Raw genomic sequence first — 12,564 nt, 5'->3', positions numbered from 1 at the left:
GGGAGGCTGAGGCAGAAGAATTGCTTGAGCCCAGGAGTTTGAGGTTGCTGTGAGTTAGGCTGACGCCATGGCACTTGAGCCCAGGCAACAGAGTGAGACTCTGTCTCAAAAAAAAAGAAAAAACAAAAAGAGTTTAAAGTCCAAATATGAAGAAAATATTTTGACCTTGAAGGCTATTTGATCCACTGTCCCCCAAGAGACCTTACAAGTGCTGAGAAAAAAAAAAAAAACACAGCAACGAGGACGATCCTAGGTCACTGAGCATGCTCAGCAGGGTGCTTGCCTGTAACTGGATAATTTCATAAAATCACGTATTAATACATTGCTTTCTGAATGAGATATTGACTTCATTTGATGGGAGAAAATGATCATTTTTCATAGTTGTTTTCCAAAGAGAAATTTGAATGTTATCTGTTGTATCTTCACTTGGTTTGAAAATTTAGTTTTGAACCCATTTACTTTGTCATTTGCGGTTTTAAAAAATTGGGGAAATATCTGTAAAAAATCAAAGTTAAAATGAAGTTATACATGTTTGGAATAGCACTTTACCTTAAATATGATTGCTTGAATCTTCAAGCCTAGAGATTTTTAAAAATATAAATGTCTACAAACATTCTTATACATATTTTTTATTGTGATGATCACAGTAAAATTTTATGTGGTTCTGCAATATAATTCCTCTAAAGTATTGTAAGTATTTACGAAAAATGAGCACAGTGATCAGAGATTTTAAAGATTTGTATGAAAACGTTTGGGATATTTGACTTTATACATGGATAAATTTGCATTTTTCTTTCCTTTGTGGAGCAGCATTTTTAGAAAATCCGTAAGAAAAATGTAGATCTTAAAGTCTACCATTTTGTCATCTACACAGAATTTTACTGTTAATGTTCCATGTGCCCATACTGTTGATTTCAAAACTGAGGAATTCATGGGAATGATATATTTTGTGGAATTAGGAACACAATTGTTGTGGGATGATTCTACTTATTAAATATTTCTTAATACCACTGTAAACTCTACTTTGGAAATGACTGAATAGAAAAGCAGAAGAAATTATCTAACTTTTGTAAATACACTGTACCATTGAGTCCTTTGTTCAGACTGTAATTTCACTAATAGATCAGATATTTATGCTAATATTTTCTTATTTCAAAAGCAAAATAAAATGAGTTTATAGTCATATGTTCGGAAAAACATTTTTCCCGTGGACAAGGGGTTTGGCTTGGATGGTGAGTGGGCCCATCTGGATGATGCTAAGATGTAGTCTGCATTTTAAGATGTGATAAGTAATCAGATGATTTATAAAAACCAAAATCCTTGATTGAGTACTTTCAATGTGCTAGCTACTATGCTAGGCCCTGCCTACGTGTTGTCTCATTTAATCCCCATAATAACCTATATCATCACCATATCGTAGATATGGAAATAGAGGCACCAGTTCCCACAGCTCAGTGGCCACTGCACTCTAGTGCTTCTAGTCTGAAATCCTGTAAAACTGGGATGTTGTCTGATGCTGAAGCTTGCGTCCTTCCCTTTGTGCCTACTCAGATCACAGATTATGCTTCAATCTTTCAATCAGTATAGAAGGGAAGATTCTAGGTTGGAGATTTGCAACAGTTTTCCCTAGAGATTCTATCAAAACCCCTACTTCTAGCATGCACCATTGCCAGTGATGATGAAAATAACATCTATTTGGCACTCACCTCCTTGGTCCCAGTAGGTCTAATACTGAAATTGTTTATTAAAATGAAATAGTGTGAATACAGGGTAGACACCTGTGTTTCTTCACACTTGATCGTTTGAGTCTTTTTAAATTTTTTAACCTACCAAACAATAGATTTTTATACCTATTGCCAGAGCAGCTACCAATGACAGATGACTGAAATTTTGTCCCATAGCACAGAAAAATGTTTTGCAGGGGGAATAGGAAAATACTAAATAATGATAAAAGGACTGACATTTAAGACAAAACACTATGGAACTTTTCAAACATATACAAAAGTAGAAAGAATATTATCATAAACTTGATATACCCATCCCCCAGCGTCTATAATTTCCTATCCATTATCCTCCCCCTTGATGAAGCAATTTGAAATATATTAACATTTTGACAGCACATGTTTTCCTTCAGCTGCCAGGAAATAAGTGAACTTGGCAAGAATAATTTGTTCATGCTAGCAGAGGGCACGTGGTTAGTATCACCTATTGATGAACCACCTCATCACTTAAAAAGCTGATTGTCCTACCTTTCTTACTATATGGGCTTTGACTGCCTGAATTACAAGTTAAAATTTTCTTCTCCTCTCCCCAGACCCCGACAGATATATCTACCTGAGGCCTAGGGCAGTGTCAAATAACTGAAAAAAGTGAAAAGGGCTTTTTCCCCCCTCTTGCCCCAGGAAACTCAAGTCAATGAGAAGGGCTTTTGAGGTCTAGAGGAGAGTGATCATTATTCCTCTCATTATTGCTCTTAATTGTTTAAGACTCAGAAGTCTCATGGAGGGGTCTGGGACCTAAGATTGGTCTATAATTAAATAAAAAGCATTTTATTTTTGAGGTTCGAGTTGACATTAAAAGGCATTAGAATTAGCATTTTAAATGCAATCCTTTTAAAGTTTTTCCATCAATGTGTTTCTTTTGTGATGGCAAGTTGGGTCTTTGCCCATTGACAGATGTAATGATGGAAGAGTTAGAGCTCCCGATCCTAGGAAAGATGAAGACCTATGCTGCTTCCCCGAGAGTTTGTTTTACAACAGGCTGGAGCGGGGTCTGGATGTGGGTCATGGTGGGGAAGAGGCTGGGAGTGGGGCAGCCTCTATGTGTGGTTACCTGAGGGTCCAGCAGACACCTAAGGCCTCTGGATCTCTACATTTGCTATTCCTGTACAAGCAGAGGTAGAATTCAGATATGACTGTATTTTCTAAAGTTCAAACAGGGAAGGGGAAAGCCTTTTTCAGACTCACAGAACGTTCAGGTCTGGTACCAGCATTGAATACCCACATTGGATCTATGAGGTCGTGCAAGGTGCAGTTCCTGCCATTGGGCTGTATCCCCCTACTCGCTTCCTCCACTAGTGAGCAGTTGTTCTATTAGCTCCTCCAAGTACCAAGCCTCCCTTTCTCCTCCTTACCCTGGGGCATTTTGCATATGTTGATCCCTGTGTACACTTCCTTCTCATCTTTTGTGCCATAGTTTAAATGTCACTGCCCTAGAGAGTCCATTTTTAACCATTGCCCCAATCAAGACTACATATCCTACCCCCTCACTTCCACTCATATTATTCATCCCCATAGCATCCTGTTTTTTTCCCTTCAAAGAACATCTCTTTATTATAATTATATATTCATTTGCCTTTATTTTTAAATTTCACCTGCTCCTCAAAACCACAAGCTTTCTGAGGATAGGGATCATACTTACTCACCACTGGCTCCAGTGCTCGACACAAGCAGGCACTCAATAAATACTTGGTGAATGAATAGATGAGTGGGAAGAACAAATGACCAAATGACCAAAAACCTGCTAAGGAGAATTATAATGTAGCACAAGCAAGGGTGGAGCTGATTGGAGGGTTGGGGTGCAGATTTGCTTAGGTGCAAGTTGTCTTTTATCCAGAACAGATAGGATACAACAGATGTTCCTAATTCACTGTCTAAATGGGACACCTTGAGAGGTGTCACAAAAACAGCAGGAGCTCCAGGGCATCGGGTATTATGGGGCAGGTTTAGGAAAGAAAATAGAAGTGGTAAAGAGAAGAGTTGGTAGAAAGAGATTAAATAACTAACACTTTTGATTGAGAACCAAATGTAAAATTGATACTACTATGTTCAATCCAGACAGGCTTAATTTAATACCTGTTGTGCACAAATGAATGCAAACCCGGTGGAAGGGGCAGTGCTTACACAAGGGGGCCCTGGAATGTTGGCAAAAGGTGGATGGCACATGCCCCAAACATGAAAAGATGGGGTTTCAGTTACAGGCAGCACACAGGCTGCTTTTACACAAAATTTCTATGCCAGAGTTTGGCCAGGTGCAGGAGAAGTCCCTGACTGGAGTCATTTTTCCTGGCCAGTCCTATGGCTGGCTCCTAAATCACAGGGAATTACTGAAAATTAGATAGCATGCTGGCAGACATTTTTAAGAGTTGGTGAGAAGAGTTACTCAACCAACAACTATTTTTTAAGCATCTCTTTTGAATCTGGCACCATGTTACATATGGTGGGGAATTAAAAATACACCTACACCCTCTCCATGATCTCAAGTTTACTTTCTAATTAGCAAATTGAAATTAACTCAGGTAAGGACAACAAGAATAAGTTATTAAATATTTACCTGAGGCTAAGAGCATGGGTACTCTGGGGTTTAGAAGAGGAAGAATTTATTATGGGCTGTAGAAATTTGAAGTGGTTCTGGGGAACCTGAAGATGGGATTGAACAGGTTGGAATCAGCCCCTACTCTTTTCAGGGCAAGGGTGGATGTGGGGAAGGGGATGAGGGGCAGTTGCTTTGTGTGGCAACTTGAGGCTCCAGCAGACACTTCAGGCCAATGCAGAATCAAGCACAAATTGACATAAATGTTCTGATGAGGGAGTCCAGAAGGGTGTCTGGGACTTTGGGGGATTGCTGGGATTTGAGGGTTGCATTTGCCTTCTCCAAGTTGAAAGCAGAAAATTTCAGGCTATGAGGTTATACTTCAATATTTATCCTTCAACCAACTGTAAAAAAAAAGTCATTTGTAAATTGGCTTAAAAAAGCACAGAAAAGCATTTTTAAACATATTATGCAGCACTGCCATCTGCTGGAATTAGTGAGAACACCTCTCAGAAGGAGGTGGTGTCTCCAATTGTTTAACTCCATGAGGCTGGCCTTAGCACAAACTTGAAAATTTGTTATTGTTTCCTCCTCTTCTAACCCCCAAACTCCTGCTTGTTACCCATCCTACACTTATCTTCTTCCTTTTTCAAGTACAAATATAGGAATAAAGATGCAGTGTTGCATTTTTCAGCTTTTGGTTGCCTGTGTCAGCTATGTGGAGTATCAAAGTTAATATGAATGATGATTTTGATTGGCTTGACGAGGGACAGCTGTTGGCAACATTTAATGTAAAAAAAAAAAATTGTTTTTTGGAGTCTTCTGCTTTCCCACAGAACCCAGATTGCCATCCTGGGTCTCATTCTTATTCCCTATTGTGAACTCTACTAATGACTTGATGTGAGTTGATGAAGGATTATGTTAAAATGTGAGACACAGAACCTCAAACAGGTATCGGAAGTCAAATTTTGGAAAATGTTGAAACCAAATGGTATAGAAGAGTGGATTCTGTGTCAATTTGAAACCTTAAAACATCATATTATACCATACACAAATTATGGCAAGTTTAGCGTTTGAATCTACTTTAACATGTGTCATTCATATGAAACTGTGAGGGTATACTATTTATTTATAACTACAATTGCCTTCAAAGAAGAGTGGACCATATTAAAATGAAAGATTCTTCTGTTGAACTAAGCAACCTGATGAATTTGGTTATGCATAGGTGGGGCTGTGAGTATGAGGCTAAAAGTACTGAATTGCTCTGTTGAAGAAAAATGGAGAAATCTTTTCTTGTGTTAGAGGGAAAAGAGGGGACGCAGGGAAAGAGGTAAGGCCCAGAATCATGGCAAGAGGCAGGATTATCAGACTTGGTTTAGGGTTATTGCTTCTTTCTCTCTTCTCTCTCTCTCCTCCCTCTAGTCCTTTCTCTCTCTCTGTTTCCTTTTTGCTTTCTCCCCTCTCCCAGTCTCCCAGGACAAAAGACTGGGTGTTCTGGCTTCTAATTGTTAACTGGTTCTTCAGCCTTCCAAAGTAGGTTGCTTCGTTTTTTTTTTGAGGAATTTATTCCAAATCTCTGAACTCTAAAATCCAACTCCTGAGACAAACCCCTCCTTTAGATTGAGTCCCTTGATTTCTTAGGCCATTCTTCCCCGGGCTTTAGAGTAGCTTTTAATCCCAGCATCAAAGGCCAGCTGATGTGGACAGCTAGTTCCCTTTCATAGTTCCTTCCATAGTTTTGGGATTCTGTGCACAACAGTCTAGTGACCTATGATTATAGAAATGTCTGAGCTCGGTGTAATCCTCTAGAAGAGCAATCCCCAACCTTTTTGGCACCAGGGACCGGTTTCATGGAAGACAATTTTTCCAGGGATGGGGGGTAGGGATGAGAGGTGCGGGAAGGGGAGGGGGAGGAGCTCAGGCGGTGATAGGTGCAATGGGGAGCAGCTGTAAATACAGATGAAGCTTCACTTGCTCTGTCGCTGGTCACCCGCTGCTGTGTGGCCTGGTTCCTAAGTTGCACGGAAGACAATTTTTCCACGGATGGGAGGTGGGGTGGGGGTGGGAAGGTAGGGGAGCTGGAGCTCAGGCGGTGATGGCCAGATTCCTAACAGGCCACGGACTGGTACCGGGTCATGGCCCGGGATTTGGGGACTGCAGCTCCAGAATCTCCTACAGCCTCTGTAAAGATTTGTTCCTATCTTGTCACATCCTTCATTCCAAATTTTAACACTATTTAGAAAAGGTTACATAGTATTAATAGTTAAATGATAGACTCTAGAACCACTCAAGGTTTAAACCCTTTTTCCACCTCTTGGTAGGTATGTGACCTTGGTGTCTCTAAATTCCAATTACTCATGTGCAAAAGGAAATAATTAAAATACCTATTTAAGCAGTTTTATAAGGATTTTGCAAGCGTAATACACATATTGCACCTAGAACAGCACCTGGCAGATATTACGAATTAGCTGTGATAGTCAATGTGTCACTAGAGTCAAGACAGAACACTAGGTAGTATTCTTGGATAGTATCCAGGTGTTCAATCTAAGTGGCATCAATTAATGCTTGCCCTTCAGAGTTTGTTATCTGTGAGGCACTTGTGTGTTCCCAGAGGTATGGTTTTCCCAAAGCTTACACATGTCACCTTTATTATTTCTTTTCTTTCTTTCTTTCTTTCTTTTTTTTTTGTTTTTTATTTTTGAGACAGAGTCTCCCTATGTTGCCCCAGCAGTGATCCTACTGTCTCAGCCTTCCGAGTAGCTGGGACTACAGGCACATACCATGATGCCTGGCTAATTTTTCTATTTTTTGTAGAGACTGGGTCTTGCTCTTGCTCAGGCTGGTTTCAAACTCAAGCTCAAGCGATCCTCCTACCTCAGCCTCCCAGAGTACTAGGATTACAGGTCTGAACCTCACCCAGCCTCACCTTCATTATTTCTTTAGTTACTCTACTTAGGTGCCGTCATGAAAGGAGGTATTGAGAATTCTAGCTCATTACTTATAGAGGAACCCCTCGGTTCAGAGCAGTTATAGGAATATATACATGGCATTTCTGTGCATGTTTCTAGTAATTAGATGCTGTTTTTTTCTTCACTTAAAGTGAAATACAACAAAATGTTTAATGAACAAATTTATCTTAGTAAATATGAAACTGCCAGAGGAGGTCGTTGTGGTTGGGGTGGGATCCATTGTGTGTAGCTTCATCTCAGGAAAAGAGGAAGCTAAGGAAGAGAAGAAACCACACCTCAACGACACAGGGAACCTTGGCTCAGAAAAGATGTGGAGAGGAATAGGGAGGCTGGAGCGCTGGGAGGGAAAGGGGAGTGGGGGAGACGAGGGAGCGTACAGCAGAAAGCTCAGTGATACACTTGCTTTAAATTAAGTAGACACTTGCTATGTCGTTCTATGCGGAGGGAAAGAAGAAGAAAGTCAGTTTTGTGGGCTAGTCTAACCTGTAATGAACGAGTGCCTATGGTGTGCTTATAATGCTGTTTCTTGACCTATTTAATATAGACTTTATTGATTCCTGTGATGTTAAGTTAGGATTTACTTATTGAACTTGAACTCTTCCCATCACAATTCCTTCTATGATTTACCAGTTATCACTCAATTTTTACCTACTTTATAGTTTTATAATTTACAATAACATACTTGAAACTTAATTCTTACACCATCAAGTTTTAACTGTATCTCTTGAATTCTCCCTTTGTAACATGAGGTTTTATGTCTCTACCCTTCTGCTATGGTTTGAATGGGTTTTTGTTTTTGGTTTCTTTTTTTTTTTGAGACAGAGTCGGGTTCTGTTGCCCAGGCTAGAGTGCAGTGGCGTCATGATAGCTCACTGCAACCTCAAACTCCTGGGTTCAGATGATACTCCTGCCTCAGCCTCCAGAGTAGCTGGGACTATAGGCATGTGCCACCACGCCTGATTTTTCTATTTTTTTGTAGAAAAAATAGAACTGGTCTACAACTCCTGGTCTCAAACTCCTGGCCTCAAGGGATCTTCCCTCACCTCAGCACTCCCAAATGTTGGGATTACAGGAGTGAGCTACTGTGCCCAGCCTGGTTTGAATGTTTTTGTCCCCTCCAAATTCATATGTTAGAAATTTAATCCCCAATGCAACAGAATTGAGAGGTAAGGTCTAATGGGAAGTGTTTATAAGGGATTAATGTCCTTATGAAAAGGGCTTGCAGGAGTGAATTCTCTCTTTGCTCTTCTGTCACGTGAGGAACAGGGTTCCTTCCCTCTGGAGGATGCAGTGTTCAGGTGCCATCTTGGAAGTGGAGACCAGGTCCTTACCAAACACTAAACCTGCCAGCACCTTGATCTTGGACTTCTCTAGAAATGTGAGAAATAAATTTCTGTTCTTTATAGGTTACTCAGTCTCAGGTATTCCATTACAGCATCACAAAATAAACTAAGACACCTTCCCTTACCTCTTTTCCAACTAAAATATTATCAAGGTTGGAAAGATTTACATTTGTTTATAAAAGAACAGATCATAATTACTGATCCCAAAAATTGAAGAATAAATGGCATTTATACTATGTAAACATGATTTACCCTACAGCCAATTAGAGTCTCTAATTGCATTTCTTTCATGAGGTATGTCAGTTTGATCCAAGATAAGATTGAATGTGCAAGAAATTTATTAGAGGAAATACCTGTGAGAGAAAATGGGAAGAGAGCAGAGAGAGGCTGGGAGAGCCATCTGACTGTGATGCAGGTCTGATCCCATATGTAGGAGAGAGAGAAGGAAGACAAGTTGGGTGGATGCATCTTAGATTATAGTATAATTTTAAGGAAAATTTGGCAAGGCTGGTGGGGAGTCCTTGAGCCCAAGTTGCCTGTCAGAGTTCTGCATCTCCCAGCAAGGAGCCTGACTTAGTATCCCTGCCATGCTGGGAAGCATAGCCTCAGTGCAAATATAATGATGGATTTCAGTGTGTGGGACCCTCAGTCAATTACAATCCAGATAGCTAGAGATCTAAGAGGTGCTTCTCATGTCTACCACATTAGGGTTACAATGGTATTATCCCTGAACTTCTCAAAGGAGACTGTTCTAATTGTCAAGGCCAAATGCATTCTCATTTCTTATAATTCACCAATTATATAAAAACATGCCACATTTTCATACTTCTGTCATGTTCTTCAATCTCAATAGTAAACATGGTCCACAAAATAACAATCCTTGGGCCTGCCTGTGTTGTGGTTGATGTCATGTCGCATAGTCGCATCACGGCAGGATAAACTCTGTCAATTAAGGTTAAATCTGGTGTAACAAATGTTATTAATTACAGGTAGAAACGCTGTCAAATGGGGGAGAATGCTACTGAACCAGGAGCCAGGAGAAAAAATTACGGTCCACAGATTAGCTGTGAAATCTTAATAAGTCACATCACCAGTCCGAGTCCCAATTTTCACATCAGTCAAGTTGGCTGCAGCATGCATTTCCTCAGGGTCCTCCTGGTTCCAAAGTTCTGTGGGTCCACAAGGTTGTTCTTGAACTGAGGTAATTTGCCCTGTGGACTCAATCTAGAAAGGAATACTGAATGCTTATGTTGTCTTTGAAACTCTGGCTGATAGCATATGATCAACTGCTAAGACTATCTCTGCACCCAGAGAGGGCAGAAAATGTCTCTAAAAAGCTCCATTACTCTGAAGCCAGTTTTCCTGTCAGTTGATTTATCATTTGTTGGAAGGGGTTTTCTTAGCTTTTGTGAGGTGGGGAGCATTGCGTAGGTGCTGAGATTTGGAGAGGAGGCACTTCTTTACCCAGTGGGTCAAATTACCTTGAAGGGTAATCACAGCCACTTCCCTAGGCATATTTTTAGGTTTGTCTAATAGGCAAGGAAAAGAACTCTGGCCTGGCATCATAGGATTTTATCAAGCTTGACAGGATGAGCTTATCTAACTAGTAGGATTTGGACCTATTTCAGAGGCTTTGAGTCACTTAGTAAGGGCAACTTTCAGAGTTGGGGGTAGGATGCTACGCAATTCAACTCAAGCAACTTTTCTTGGGCTTATTATATACCAAGTATTATACATGATGAGGGATTCAAATGCAAACCAGATATTCAAGGAATTTAGAATCTCTTGCTTAAGCCAATTAGTCTAATTAATTTTATTCCACTTATATTTTTCACCCTGTAGATCGATGGCTCTCAAACTCTGCTGCACAATTGTTTCACCTGGGAAACTTAAAAATTATGATGCCTGGATCTGACCCCGTGCCAATTAAGTCATTCTCTGGGCGGTGGGACCTAGATATCCATGTTTTGTTTTTTTAACTTGTTAAGTGATTCCAGTGTGCAGCCAAGTTTAAGGAACAATTTTATAGACCTTTACTATTCAAAATGTAGTCAGGAGAACAGAAACTTCATCACCAGGGAGCTTGTTTACAGTGAAGAATCTCAGGCCCCTTGTGAAACCTACTGAATCAGAAACTGCTTTTTAACAAGATTCCCACGATTTGCATGCACATTAAAATTTGAGAAGCAGTGGTACACCATGTTTCCCAAAGACTTGTTCTGTTTATGAGAACAGCTCTTGTCTGCTGGTTTCTAAAAACAGATTAATTGATGAAGCAAATAACCTTTTTAATGATTCACTGTCTGAATGACTACTGAATGTGAGTTTTCTGAATTATATGGCAAGTGTTGGAGTTATGTACTTTCATGTTGGAGAAATGACTTGCTTTACTGGTTAATATCCTAAAATATCTGAAAAGAACAAAAGCTTCTACTGATAGGTCAGGACTTCAGTCTTGACTTTCTGAAATTCTTGAGTAAAGATCATTCCTTTCCCTGTTTTCCTTCTTAAACATACGAAACAAAATAAGCAAAAACAGCAGAGAATTAAGTAAAACAAAACATTTAAAAAATTTAATTCATGAGATACACTGTAGTATATACATATGTTTGAATATGCATAGAAAAAAGATCTGGAAGGATACATATCAAATTGTTAACAGTTTACTTTGGGGGTGTGGAACTGGGGTAGGGTGAGGGGAGTGCTCTTATTTTAAAATTCATATACTTCTGTACTTTTTGAAATTCTGCAATGAGAACTTTTTATTTTTATAATAATCAAAACCATGATGAAAATTTTTAAAAATAAATATAGTAACAAACACACACACACAATAATTTTAAGAGCTACATTGGAGGAATGGAGAATTAAACCACATGGCACACTCTTCCACTATTACTGTGGTGGCACTTAATTGTGTAGCCTATAATCAAAGAAACAACATTAGAGAAGCCATATTTAGCAACACTGCAATTTAAAAAGTCCCCTTGCATAAGAGCCCTCAAGCAATGACCCCTCAAAATAGATATTAAAATGGAAGGCAGAGCTTAATTATTTCTGAAGGGTCTACAGGAAAAAATGACAATCTGAAAACTTCAGACAAAAGATAAAGCTTCACAGAAGTCACTTTGAAATACTAAAACAGTTAACCAAAGGCCAGAAATTGGAGGTATGAAAACACTATCCAGTCTAGACTCAAAACTAATACACTAAAATCTTGGTAATCTAGGGATGTAGATTAGGGACATCTACTTTATCCATTTGTTTGTCATTTCTTCCAGTTTCTCAATTGGTCTGCTTTCTCAATGATTTTAACGTAAAAATACTGCAATTTTAATTGGAAGGAATAAAATTAATTCCACCTAGATTCAGTGTCGATTTACTTTTCTATTAATAGGAAAAAAAACAGACAAACTTGAGGCTAATGATTTCCCATTATTCATTTTTTTCTCATAATTATTTCTAGCTACTCAATAAACATTTTGGAAGATGAAACTTCTGATTTCTCAGGGATCCCTGAAGTTCTGTATTATTTAAAATTTGAGGAAATCATCTCCTGTTCTAGTTTTTTCTTCTTTTAACGAAGTCACCAGAGATGACAAACTTTTCATTATTATGAACTTTTTTTTTCCAACAAAAAAGATTCTTTAGATGACCATCAGGTTGACAGTTAAATATCCTCATCAAAATCAAAACATTTGTAAATGGAAAGTTCTGTCTTTTGCAAGCTATGCTGTTAAGAGCTTAACTCATAATTTTGTACTCCTGAGTGTTCCTGACCTAGGTATCAAAGATTTATGTAGGATTATATACAATACATAAGTAATACAGGAGATTTGCCAAAATTTAATCTGAAAATTATTATAAATAGTAGAGAGAAAGGGTATAAAGTGATAATGACCATAACAGTTTTAAAAGTTACAATAGCTGGAATGTTGCTG

Source organism: Propithecus coquereli, unplaced genomic scaffold (assembly GCF_000956105.1).
Source record: "Propithecus coquereli isolate 6110/MARCELLA unplaced genomic scaffold, Pcoq_1.0 Scaffold63, whole genome shotgun sequence".
NCBI classification, from domain to species: domain Eukaryota; kingdom Metazoa; phylum Chordata; class Mammalia; order Primates; family Indriidae; genus Propithecus; species Propithecus coquereli.
This window is presented reverse-complemented; position numbering follows the sequence as displayed.